This window comes from Salmo salar, chromosome 09 (assembly GCF_965601325.2).
Source record: "Salmo salar chromosome 09, fSalSal1, whole genome shotgun sequence".
Lineage (NCBI taxonomy): Eukaryota > Metazoa > Chordata > Actinopteri > Salmoniformes > Salmonidae > Salmo > Salmo salar.
This window is the reverse complement of record NC_138299.1, coordinates 45,065,700-45,079,624: the sequence shown is the minus strand read 5'-3', so window position 1 is coordinate 45,079,624 and position 13,925 is coordinate 45,065,700.

The window sequence follows — 13,925 nt, the reverse complement described above, 5'->3', positions numbered from 1 at the left end:
ACTCAGCTAGGCCTCCACCATGGGTACTAACGTGACTGATCTCTATCAGGCTTCTGTATTGATATAGGATCAGGTTCTCAGTCTGACGACAAGAGGAGAGAGCCCTCACGGTTTCCTCACAGGTGGCCCCTATCTCCATACAGACTCCAAATAACTTTACACTACCACAATGACAAACCCCTATACAGGGAGAGGGAGGTAGAGAGAGAGAGAGGTAGAGAGAGAGGTAGAGAGAGAGGTAGAGAGAGAGGTAGAGAGAGAGGTAGAGAGAGAAGTAGAGAGAGAGGTAGAGAGAGAGAGAAGTAGAGAGAGAGGTAGATAGAGAGATGTAGATAGAGAGAGGTAGATAGAGGTAGATAGAGAGAGGTGTAGATAGAGAGAGGTGTAGAGAGAGAGGTGTAGAGAGAGAGGTAGAGAGAGAGAGGTAGAGAGAGAGAGGTAGAGAGAGAGGTGTAGAGAGAGGTAGATAGAGAGAGGTAGATAGAGAGAGAGAAGGGGAGAGAGAGGTAGATAGAGAGGTAGATAGAGGTAGATAGAGAGAGGTGTAGATAGAGAGAGGTGTAGATAGAGAGAGGTGTAGAGAGAGAGGTGTAGAGAGAGAGAGGTAGAGAGAGAGAGGTAGAGAGAGAGGTGTAGAGAGAGGTAGATAGAGAGAGGTAGATAGAGAGAGAGGTAGAGAGAGAGGTAGATAGAGAGGTAGATAGAGGTAGATAGAGAGAGGTGTAGATAGAGAGAGGTGTAGAGAGAGAGAGGTAGAGAGAGAGAGGTAGAGAGAGAGGTAGAGAGAGAGAGGTAGAGAGAGAGGTAGAGAGAGAGGTAGAGAGAGAGAGGTAGAGAGAGGTAGAGAGAGAGGTAGAGAGAGGTAGAGAGAGAGGTAGATAGAGAGATGTAGATAGAGAGAGAGGTAGATAGAGGTAGATAGAGAGAGGTGTAGATAGAGAGAGGTGTAGAGAGAGAGGTGTAGAGAGAGAGGTAGAGAGAGAGAGGTAGAGAGAGAGAGGTAGAGAGAGAGGTGTAGAGAGAGGTAGATAGAGAGAGGTAGATAGAGAGAGAGAAGGGGAGAGAGAGGTAGATAGAGAGGTAGATAGAGGTAGATAGAGAGAGGTGTAGATAGAGAGAGGTGTAGATAGAGAGAGGTGTAGAGAGAGAGGTGTAGAGAGAGAGAGGTAGAGAGAGAGAGGTAGAGAGAGAGGTGTAGAGAGAGGTAGATAGAGAGAGGTAGATAGAGAGAGAGGTAGAGAGAGAGGTAGATAGAGAGGTAGATAGAGGTAGATAGAGAGAGGTGTAGATAGAGAGAGGTGTAGAGAGAGGTAGAGAGAGAGAGGTAGAGAGAGAGGTAGAGAGAGAGAGGTAGAGAGAGAGGTAGAGAGAGAGGTAGAGAGAGAGAGGTAGAGAGAGGTAGAGAGAGAGGTAGAGAGAGGTAGAGAGAGAGAGGTAGAGAGAGAGGGGTAGAGAGGTAGATAGAGATAGGTAGATAGAGAGAGGTAGATAGAGAGAGAGGTAGATAGAGGTAGATAGAGAGAGGTGTAGAGAGAGAGAGCTGTAGAGAGAGAGGTGTAGAGAGAGGTAGATAGAGAGAGAGAGGTAGAGAGAGAGAGGTAGAGAGAGGTAGAGAGAGAGGTGTAGAGAGAGGTAGAGAGAGAGGTAGAGAGAGAGGTAGAGAGAGAGGTAAAGAGAGAGAGAGGTAAAGAGAGAGAGAGAGAGGTAGAGAGAGAGGTAGAGAGAGAGAGAGGTAGAGAGAGAGAGAGGTAGAGAGAGGTAGAGAGAGAGGTAGAGAGAGGGGCCTCCTACTCTGAAGACCAGTGCTACAAACGGCCACGTACATTACATATTATTATTATCATTATTCCACCCGTCATCTGTTTATATGTAACATAATCCATTCCATGGAAACAACGTATTACTTGAATGGAAATGGCAATAATACAAACAGAGAATGACATCACCTGATGTCTGTAAAGCCACAGAGCATCTCTTTTTTATACATCTCTTTGTTTCCTGCCTGTGCCGGGAGTAATGAGCGGAGCGACGTCCTGTAGCAGGACCTCTAACCCAAACTCCTCTGTGTCCTCTGAGGAATTGACTCACTATGCGGTGCTGGGGACCCTGCTTTTGATGCTGGTCAGTCAGCACCACTACTGAACTGACTGTGAATCACTACTGAATTGACTGTGAATCACTACTGAACTGACTGTGAATCACTACTGAACTGACTGTGAATCACTACTGAACTGACTGAATCACTACTGAACTGACTGTGAATCACTACTGAACTGACTGTGAATCATGTTACTAGGGATTCCTCATCAATGAAAAGCTGCTCCTCAGGCTCTCAGTGGTCAAACTTTAGTGGACAGGAAGACTCATATCTGAAGTCATAGCTTCTGTTTAGAGGACCTAGGACAGGAAGACTCATATCTGAAGTCATAGCTTCTGTTTACTCTTTCGTCTTGTTTTGAAACAACGGACCTCATCACAAGTAGTAACTTGGCCCTTAGAGGAAGATAATATTCTGAAGCGGAAAGAGATCGTTAAACAACATTGGCTGCCAGAGAGAGCGAGAGAGTGTGTGTGTGTGTGCGTGTGTGCATGTGTGTGCGTGTGCGTGTGTGTGTGCGTGTGCGTGTGCGTGTGTGTGTGTGTGTGTGTGTGTGTGTGTGTGTGTGTGTGTGTGTGGAAGCTGCCAGAGAGTGTGTGTGTGTGTGAAGCTGCCAGAGAGAGAGAGTGTGTGTGTGTGTGTGTGTGTGTGTGTGTGTGTGTGTGTGTGTGTGTGTGTGTGTGTGTGTGTGTGTGTGTGTGTGTGTGTGTGTGTGTGTGTGTGTGTGTGTGTGTGTGTGTGTGTGTGTGTGGTGTGTGTGTGTGTGAAGCTGCCAGCGAGAGAGTGTACGGGAGGGTTGACATAAACCATGTCTCATTACGATACTGATGTGAACTGCTACCACGTCTCATTACGATGCTGATGTGAACTGCTACCACTGTTTATCTGATTAGAAAGATAGTTCTCTCTATTGGCTGTTTGGCCTGCATCTGGGCTGTTCTATTGGAATCTAGTTGTATTCCCATGATGCTCCCCGCTGGAACTATAGGGCCCCCACTGTAGTCAATACAGCCTGGAACTAAAAGGCCCCCAATGTAGTCAATACAGTCTGGAACTAAAGGGCCCCTACAGTAGTCAATACAGCCTGGAATGAAAGGGGCCCCTACAGTAGTCAATACAGCTTATTACAACAGCATCTCAAGCTGCATGAGACTTGTGCTTTGAGTCTATTTTCATCAAACCATTGTGTTGAAAGGTGTCCTACCTACTGAGCTGCTCCCGAATGTACCAGGCCACAACATGGACAGCGATTTAAAGTAGTCCATGTGGGTTTTAATGACATTATGAAGGGCAGCTCTGAACAGTTGAAACTGGATTTCACAGAGCTGATTGACTCTCTGCTAGACACTAATAAAAGACCCATCATATCTGGCCCTGTGCCCTCTCTGAATCGTGGCATTGAACGCTTTAGCAGGATTCTTTCTCTTCACAACTGGCTACGTGATTATTGCAGCTCAATGGGTGTAACTTTTGTTAAAACATGTTTTATAAGGAGGATGGGATCCACACAAATCATTTGGTTTCCTGGATCCTTTCACAGCATTATAAGGCTGTGTTGAGACATTGACTCAACAATGACCCAAGCCCAGCTCAGTTAATCCCTACCATTGTGTCGCTGAGTCATCATAATTGTCAGGGGCATCGTAAAGGACAGACCAAGGCGCAGCGGGTATAGTGCTCATCTTCTTTAATTTTAATGAGAAAACACTTTTACAAAAAAATAACAAAACCGACAACCGACAGTTCCGTCAGGTACTTACACAAAACGGAAAACAACCACCCACAAAACCCAAAGGAAAACAGGCTGCCTAAGTATGGCTTCCAATCAGAGACAACGAAAGACACCTGCCTCTGATTGGAAACCACACTCGGCCAAACCTGAAAAACAAAAACGAAAATGAAAACTAGAACCAAAAACCCTAAAACACACAAAAGAAACACCCTCACCACGCCCTGACCATACTACAATGACAAAAGACCCCTTTACTGGTCAGGACATGACAATAATGCTTCAGCAATTGAACATTATACCAGGGGCATAGGTAGACACAATGTCAGTAACATAATGTAGGTCCCTCTAACTGCCCTGAATGCCTCTGCTGATCCTACAGCTATTGTATGCAGCAATCATGTGCCTATGAACCAGATTTATGCTGTTAGCACTGAGGAAGTGTGCCCTACTAGGAAATCCACTGTGTGCAGCTCACCCTGCATTAACATACAGTTGAAGTCGGAAGTTTACATAGACTTAGGTTGGAGTCATTAAAACTCGTTTTTCAACCACTCCACAAATTTCTTGTTAACAAACTATAGTTTTGGCAAGTCGGTTAGGACATCTACTTTGTGCATGACACAAGTAATTTTTACAACAATTGTTACAGACAGATTATTTCACTGTATCACAATTCCAGTGAGTCAGAAGTTTACATACACTAAGTTGACTGTGCCTTTAAACAGCTTGGAAAATTCCAGAAAATGATGTCATGGCTTTAGAAGCTTCTGATAGGCTAATTGACATTTTGAGTCATTTGGAGGTGTACCTGTGGATGTATTTCAAGGCCTACCTTCAAACTCAGTGCCTCTTCGCTTCAGATCATGGGAAAATCAAAAGAAATCAGCCAAGACAACAGAAAAAAAATGTAGGCCTCCGCAAGTCTGGTTCATCCTTGGGAGCAATTTCCAAATGCCTGAAGGTACCACGTTCATCTGTACAAACAATAGTACGCAAGTATAAACACCATGGGACCACGCAGCCGTCATACCGCTCTGGAAGGAGACGTGTTCTGTCTCCTTGAGATGAACGTACTTTGGTGCGAAAATTACAAATCAATCCCAGAACAACAGCAAAGGACCTTGTGAAGATGCTGGAGGAAACAGGTAAAAAAAAGTATCTATATCCACAGTAAAACGAGTCCTATATGGACATAACCTGAAAGGCCGCTCAGCAAGGAGGAAGCCACTGCTCCAAAACCGCCATAAAAAAGCCAGACTACCATTTGGAACTGCACATGGGGACAAAGATCATACTTTTGAAGAAATGTCCTCTGGTCTGATGAAACAAAAATAGAACTGTTTGGCCATAATGACCATTGTTATGTTTGGAGGAAAAAGGGGGAGGCTTGCAAGCCGAAGAACACTATCCCAACCGTGAAGCACGGGGGTGGCAGAATAATGTTGTGGGGGTGCTTTTCTGCAGGAGGGGACTGGTGCACTTCACAAAATAGATGGCACCATGAGGAAGGACAATTATGTCCTTCCTCATGCAACATCTCAAGACATCAGTCAGGAAGTTAAAGCTTGGTCGCAAATGGGTCTTCCGAATGGACAATGACCCCAAGAATACTTCCAAAGTTGTGGCAAAATGGCTTAAGGACAACAAAGTCAAGGTATCGGAGTGGCCATCACAAAGCCCTGACCTCAATCCTATAGAAAATGAATGGGCAGAACTGAAAACATGCTTGCGAGGAAGGAGGCCTACAAACTTGACTCAGTTACACCAGTTCTGTCAGGAGGAATGGGCCAGAATTCACCCAACTTATTGTGGGAAGCTTGTGGAAGTCTACCCGAAACGTTTGACCCAAGTTAAACAATTTAAAGACAATGCTACTGTCAAGATAGTTATATAAATAATCGGACCAAGGCGCAGCGTGAGTAGAGTTCCACATATTTATTACAGTGAAACTTCAAAACAACAAAGAATTAACGAATGTGCAAAACGTCGCGCCCAAAGGCACTCACACAAAACAAAATCCCACAACGCAGGGGGGAAAGGAACACACTAAGTATGATCCCCAATTAGAGGTAACGATATCAGCTGCCTCTAATTGGGAACCATACACATACACCAACATAGAAATAAACTCATTAGAAATCCCCCTAGTCACGCCCTGACCTAAAACACCATAGAGAACCCGAGTGCTCTCTATGGTCATGGTGTGACAGCTATCAAATACTAATTGAGTGTATGTACACTTCTGACCCACTGGGAAAAAGAAATATAAGCTGAAATAAATCATTCTCTCTACTATCTCTCTACTAATTCTGACATTTCACATTCTTAGAATAAAATGGTGATCCTAACTGACCTAAGACAGGGAATTTTTACTAGGATTAAATGTCAGGAATTGTGAAAAACTGAGTTTAAATGTATTTGGCTAAGGTGTATGTAAACCTCTAACTTCAACTGTACATAACATGATAATATCTATCTCTGCTAAGCTTCCCAGTAAAGCAATGAAAACAAGCAAGCATCCCAGAAAAGTGCTCAAAATTTCCCACGTTAACATATGTAGTTTAAGAAACAAGGTTCATGAAATGAGTAACTTGCTAGTAACAGATGACATTCATCTCTAAAACTCACTTAGACAATACTGTTGATGATACAGTGGTAGCAATACAAGGTTATAACATTTACAGAAAAGACAGAAATGCCGATGGTGGAGGTGTTGCTGTTTATATTCAGAACCACATTCCTGTAAAGATTAGAGAGGCTCTCAAGTTAAATACTGTTGAAGTAATATGGCTACAGGTTCATCTGCCTTCCCTAAAGCCCATTCGTGTGGGAAGCTGCTATAGACCACCAAGTGCTAACAGTCAGTATCTGACTGTTAGCTAACAGCACCCCCAGTTCCATTGGTGTCGGGCCCTGGACCCAACGTCACCACCAACCGGAACGTAGGCACTGCCCAATGCTTCGTATGATGGCTTCTGCATTCTGTAAGGACCGACGCCAGGGATGAGAAGCAGGTACAGGGAGTCAAACATTTCACAGGAACAGACAGGTAACAGGACAGAAACAGCATCAGAATATGGGTATACAAGGACATATGAACATGAATGCAGAAGCAGGGAACAGAGCGGGGAACCAGACAGATATAGGGAAGGTCTGGGGGGAAGGCAGGTGTGCGTAATGATGATGGCAGGAGTGCACAATGCTGGAGAGCCTGGCACCCCTCGAGCACCGGGGGTAAGAACGGGATCAGGCGTGACAACCAGTGTAGTTAAAAACAGCACAGGAATTAATTCCATTAAGAAAATGACTGTAAAAACTGATATATCCCTGTGGATTGATGAGGAATTGAAAAATGGTATGGTTGAGAGGGATGAGGCAAAGGGAATTGCAAATTAGTCTGGCTGCACAACCGATTGGCAAACATACTGCAAATTGAGAAATCATGTGACCAAACTGAATAAAAAGAAGAAGAAACCATGCTATGAAAGTAAGATAAAAGACATGAAGAATGATAGTAAAAGGCTTTGGAGAACCGTCACTGAAATGTTTGGAAAAAAGGCAAACTCAGCTCGATCATTCATTGAATCAGATGGCTCATTCATCACAAAACGGACTGATATTGCTTTCATGATTTTTTCATTGGCAAGATTAGCAAACGTAGGCATGACATGCCAGCAACAATCGCTGACAATACACAAGTATATCTGACCAAATTATGAAAGACAAGAATTGTTCTTTTGAATTTTGCTAAGTGAGACAATGACAAGCCACTCGGGTCTGACAACCTGGATGGAAAATGACTGACGATATTGCCACTCCTATTTGTCATATCTTCAATTTAAGCTAACAATTTAAGCTTACTAGAAAGTGTGTGCCCTCAGGCCTAGAGGGAATATAAAGTTATTCCGCTACCTAAGAATAGTACAGCCCCCTTTACTGGCTCAAATAGCCAACCAATCAGCCTGTTACCAACCCTTACTAAAGTTTAGGAAAAATTGTGTTTGATCAGATACAATGCTATTTTACAGTAAACAAATTGACAACAGACTTTCAGCACGCTTATAGTGAAGGACATTCAACAAGCAGACTACGTACACAAATGACTGATGATTGGCTGAGAGAAAATTGTTGATAAAAATATTGTGGGGGCTGTTTAGTTAGACTTCAGTGTGGCTTTTGACATTATCGATCTTAGTCTGCTGCTGGAAAAACATATGTATTATGGCTTTACATCCACTATATTGTGTATAAAGAGTTACCTTTTTAAACGAACACAGAGGGTGTTCTTTAATGGAAGCCTGTCCAACATAATCCAGGTAGAATAAGGAATTCCCCGGGTGCAGCTGTCTAGGTCCCTTACCTTGCTCACTCCTTACTAATGACGTGCGTAAACCTTACAGTACAACCTTACTCAAACCTTTGAGTAAAGCCAGTGTGTCTATGTACAGTGTCATGACATTGCCCTCTTTGGACACAGCGAGCACCATCCCCCTACCTCTGCACCATCCCCCTCTCTCTGTCTCCTACACCCAGGCTGCTGTGGTCAGAGAGGTCGTAAATTCCTAGAGGAGAATCTTCCTCATGGCCAGGCAGTCTAGAGAGAGAGTGAGTTTCATAGAGAGAACAAAGGAATTTCTTCCACCTCACAGGTCCGAATAATATTCATGTTCTGGAGAATGTATAAAAGATCGGTGAAGTAACGAGCTACGAACTGGTCCATTTGGAACAATTTTGTGAAACTTGTGAGAGACAGTACAGCCACATTACCATAACCCTGTTTATACAAGAGTCTCAAGTATGAGGTTTACATCTAATTGTTGTACAAAATGAATGAGTAAAGATGAAACTATTTGTGAAATGATGTGATGCTATGTAATGATGTTAATGTGAGAGAATTGTATTTCTGTTTAAAGTTTCACTAAGTCATTGGCACGCCCCCATGGGCACAGACATGACCTGGCGTCATGGGACAGCCCTTTCTGCTCTTCCAAATAAAACCCCCACCCGGGTTTCTATCAGCAGACCAGCTTACCTCGATAACTATGAGAGGGCTAAGGTTTGAGTAGAGACCATAAACCTGAGTATAAGCTAAGGTTTGAGTAGATTGCTGAATCTTTTAACCTCTATGGGCTAGGTGGGACGCTAGCGTGCCACCCGTGGTGCACTCCATCAACAGCAGGTGCATTTCAAGAGCGGCAAATTTGAATCCAAATAAATGTCAAAATTCAAATTTTTCAAACATACAACTATTTTACACCCTTTGAAAGATAAACATCTCCTTAATATAACCACGTTTTACGATTTCAAAAAGGTTTTACGGCGAAAGCATAAATTTAGAGTATGTTAGGACAGTACATTTACAAGAGTTGTGTGTAATGTTTTGTCAATTCAAAGACAGGGTCACCAAAACCATAAAACCAGCTAAAATGATGCACTAACCTTTTACAATCTCCATCAGATGACACTCCTAGGACATTATGTTAGACAATGCATGCATTTTTAGTTCTATCAAGTTCATATTTATATCCAAAAACAGCGTTTTACTATGGCATTGATGTTGAGGAAATCGTTTCCCTCCAATAACCGGCAGTCAAGTCAGCGTCACAAATTAAATAATTAAAATTAGAAAACATTGGTAAAATATTATATTGTCATTTAAAGAATTATAGATTTACATCTCTTGAACGCAATCAACTTGCCAGATTTAAAAATAACCTTACTGGGAAATCACACTTTGCAATAATCTGAGCACTGCGCCTAGAAAAATACGCGTTGCGATACAGACTAGACGTCATGTTGGGGAGATCTAAAATCGAAAATACTATGTAAATAATCCATTACCTTTGATTCTCTTCATCAGATGTCACTTCCAGGTATCACAGGTCCATAACGAATGTAGTTTTGTTCAAAAAAGCTCATCATTTATGTCCAAAAATCTCCGTCTTGTTAGCACATGATCTAAGCCAGCCGGACTTCTCGTCATGAACGAGGGGAAAAAATATATTTACGTTCGTTCAAACATGTCAAACGTTGTATAGCATAAATCATTAGGGCCTTTTTTAACCAGAACATGAATAATATTCAAGGTGGACGAATGCATACTCTTTTATAACGTATTGGAACGAGGGTACCCAACATGAACTCGCGCGCCAGGTGTCTAATGGGCCATCATCGTTCCATGGCTCTTGTTCGGTCAGATCTCCCTCCAGAAGACTCAAAACACTTTGTAAAGGCTGGTGACATCTAGTGGAAGCAATAGGAAGTGCCAAAATATTCCTCAGCCCCTGTGTTTTTCAATGGGATAGGTTTAAAGGTAATACAACACATCAGGTATCCACTTCCTGTCAGAAAATGTCTCAGGGTTTTGCCTGCCAAATGAGTTCTGTTATACTCACAGACACCATTCAAACAGTTTTAGAAAATTTAGGGTGTTTTCTATCCATATGTAATAAGTATATGCATATTCTAGTTACTGGGTAGGAGTGGTAACCAGACTAAATCGGGTATGTTTTTTTATCCAGCCGTGTCAATACTGCCCCCTAGCCCTAACAGGTTAACCATACCACGTGGTTAAACTCTTAGACTATTGACACCGGCAGAATAAGAACAAATCTTTGATGCAAATTACTAGTCTGCAGCTAGGAATTCGGTATCATTGAACACGAAGACCGACAACCACCGAAACATCTAATCTATAACGACATGAATGAATGTTACTCTGAACTATCCATTCTAACCACGGCCAAGAGAGAGAGAGGGCGGACAAACTCTCCAACAGAAACAAACTTTTCAACAGAGATCCCGACGACACACTGAGCGTAAATATATATGTTGATTGCAATTATTCCCGAATGAGTGAGCGTTCATGTGCAAAGGATTAGCATTTAAATTGTTATAATTATCAACTTTGTAGTGTCTCTTCTCAGTCGACCCCCTCTTCCCTTTTGTCCACCAAGCCGCAATGCCGGTTTAGCCCACTAGGGCACATTCCCCTATCATTTCCTTGTAACCATATCTACTGTTTGTTATGCATTTATGTGATGATTTAGTTAGTTAATAAATGAATGATTTAAGACACAATTGATGTATGGATGACTCATAGTGAAGACTGGGTTTGTGCAGATAACCAACAATTTATGACATTTGGAATGAGACTAACGTGAGGTAAAGAATAATTCATTAATCAGAAGACTAATTGATCAGATATTAAAATATCTGACAGTTATATTAGGAAAATTATAACTTTGTAATCTGATTATTTTCCTTGGTGCCCCGACTTCCTAGTTAATTACAGTTACATGATTAATTAGTTTAATCGCGTAATAATAATTACAGAGAGTTATTTGATAGAGATAAGTCTTCAGTTTTAATGATGCCAAAGACACGACAACAGTATGCAGATGTCTCAACACTATACACGTCAGCTGCTAAAGTGATTGAAATTACAGCAGCACTTAACAAAGACCTGCAGTTCGTTTCAGAATGGGTCCTACATATTTCAAAAATCTAAAAGGATTTTATTTGGGACAAATTATTCACTAAACCCTAAACCTCAACTAGATCTTGTAATAAATCATGTGGAAATTGAGCATGTCGAGGTGACTAAACTGCTTGAAGTAACACTGGATTGTAAACTGTCAGGGACAAACATATTGATACACTAGCTAAGATGGGGAGGAGTCAAATCAAATCTAATCAAATCAAATTGTATTTGTCACATGGGGCGATTACAACAGGTGCAAACCTTTCAGTGAAATGCTTACTTACAAGCCCTTACATAGCTAAGATGGGGAGAAGTCAAATCAAATCTAATCTAATCAAATCAACTTGTATTTGTCACATGCGCCAAATACAACAGGTGCAAACCTTACAGTGAAATGCTTACTTACAAGCCCTTAACCAACAATGCATTTTTAAGAAAAAATGACAGTTAGGTATAGAATAGATAAGTAAAAGATTAAAATCACAAATAGTTAAAGAGCAGCAGTAAAATAACAGTAGCAAGGCTATATACAGGGGGTACCGGTACAGAGTCAATATGCGGGGGCACAGGCTAGTCAAGGTAATTGAGGTAATATGTACATGTAGGTAGAGTTAAAGTGACTATGCATTGATAATAACCAGGGAGTAGCAGCAGCGTAAAAGAGGGGGTGGGGGGACAATGCAAATAGTCTGGGTAGCCATTTGATTAGCTGTTCAGGAGTCTAATGGCTTGGGGGTAGAAGCTGTTAAGAAGCCTTTTGGACCTAGACTTGGCACTCTGTTACCGCTTGCCGTGCGGTAGCAGAGAGAACAGTCTATGACTAGGGTGGCTGGAGTCTTTGACAATTTTTAGGGCCTTTCTCTGACACCGCCTGGTATAGAGGTCCTGGATGGCGGCAAGCTTGGCCCCAGGGATGTACTGGGCTGTACGCACTACCCTATGTAGTGCCTTGTGGTCGGAGGAGGAGCAGTTGACATACCAGTCAGGATGCTCTCGATGGTGCAGCTGTAGAACCTTTTGAGGATCTGAGGACCCATGCCAAATCTTTTCAGTCTCCAGAGGGGGAATAGGCTTTGTTGTGCTCTCTTCACAACTGTCTTAGTGTGTTTGGACCATGATAGTTTGTTGGTGATGTGGACACCAAGGGACTTGAAGTTCTCAACCTGCTCCAGAGTAAAGGTGGTCTAGAGATTTTTTTCCTCTGGTTGCACATTTAACATGCTGGTAGTAATACGGGAAAAATGGATTTAAGTTTGCCAGCATTAAAGTCCTCAACCACTAGGAGCTCCACCTCTGGATGAGCATTTTCCTCTTTGTTTATGCCCTTATACAGCTCATTGAGTGCGGACTTAGCGCCAGCATCGGTTTGTTGTGGTAAATAGACAGCTACAAAAAATATAGATGAAAACTATCTTGGTAAATAGTGTGGTCTACAGCTTATCATGAGATACTCTACCTCAGGCGAGCAAAACATTGAGACTTCCTTAATATTAGATTTTGTGCACCAGCTGTTGTTGACAAATATACACAGACCGTCACCCCTTGTCTTACCGGAGGCAGCTGTTCTATCTTGACGATGCAGTTTAAAACCCGCCAGCTGTATTTTATCCATGTTGTCGTTCAGCCACGACTTGGTGAAACATAAGATATTACCGTTTTTAATGTCCCGTTGGTAGGATATTCGTGATCGTAGCTCATCTATTTTGTTATCCAATAATTGTACTTTGGCTAATAGGACTGATGGTAGAGGCAGATTACCCATTCGCAGTCGGATCCTTGCAAGGCACCCCGACCTACATCCCCGATATCTCTGTCTCTTTCTCCTGCGAATGACAAGAGAAAAATCTTCAACCAATACGAGGTGAGTAATCGCTGTCCTGATATCCAGAAGCTCTTTTTGGTCATAAGAGACAGTGGCAGAAACATTATAAAATAAGTTACAAATAATGTGAAAAAACCCACACAGTAGCAGAATTGGTTAAGAGCCCGTAAAACGTCAGACATCTCCTCCGGCGCCATTATGGTCTGTCCATAATTAAGCGCTGCTCAACCTTCTTAACAACACTATCAACAAGGCAGGTCCTACAGGCTCTAGTTTTGTCACACCTAGACTACTGTATAACTGCCTTAATTTTGCCGGACCCCAGGAAGAGTAGCAGCAGCTAATTGGGATCCATAATAAATACATAAAGTCCCTGAGAACTGATGGTTGGTTCCAGGTCAACCAGAGGCAGATGGTTTGTTTGTGTGTGTGTGTGTGTGTGTGTGTGTGTGTGTGTGTGTGTGTGTGTGTGTGTGTGTGTGTGTGTGTGTGTGTGTGTGTGTGTGTGTGTGTGTGTGTGTGTGTGTGTGTGTGTGTGTGTGTGTGTGTGCACGCATGAATGTGTGTCTATGACACTGTGTTCATGTCCAGTATGTACATATTCAAGCTCCTATTGTCCAGATACAGAGTAGGCAGGCTGGGACTCACAGGATATAATGTAAATGAGGAGGAGAGAAGAGAAGAGAAGAGAAGAGAAGAGAAGAGAAGAGAAGAGAAGAGAAGAGAAGAGAAGAGCAGAGAAGAGAAGAGAAGAGGAGAGGAGAGGAGAGGAGAGGAGAGGAGAGGAGAG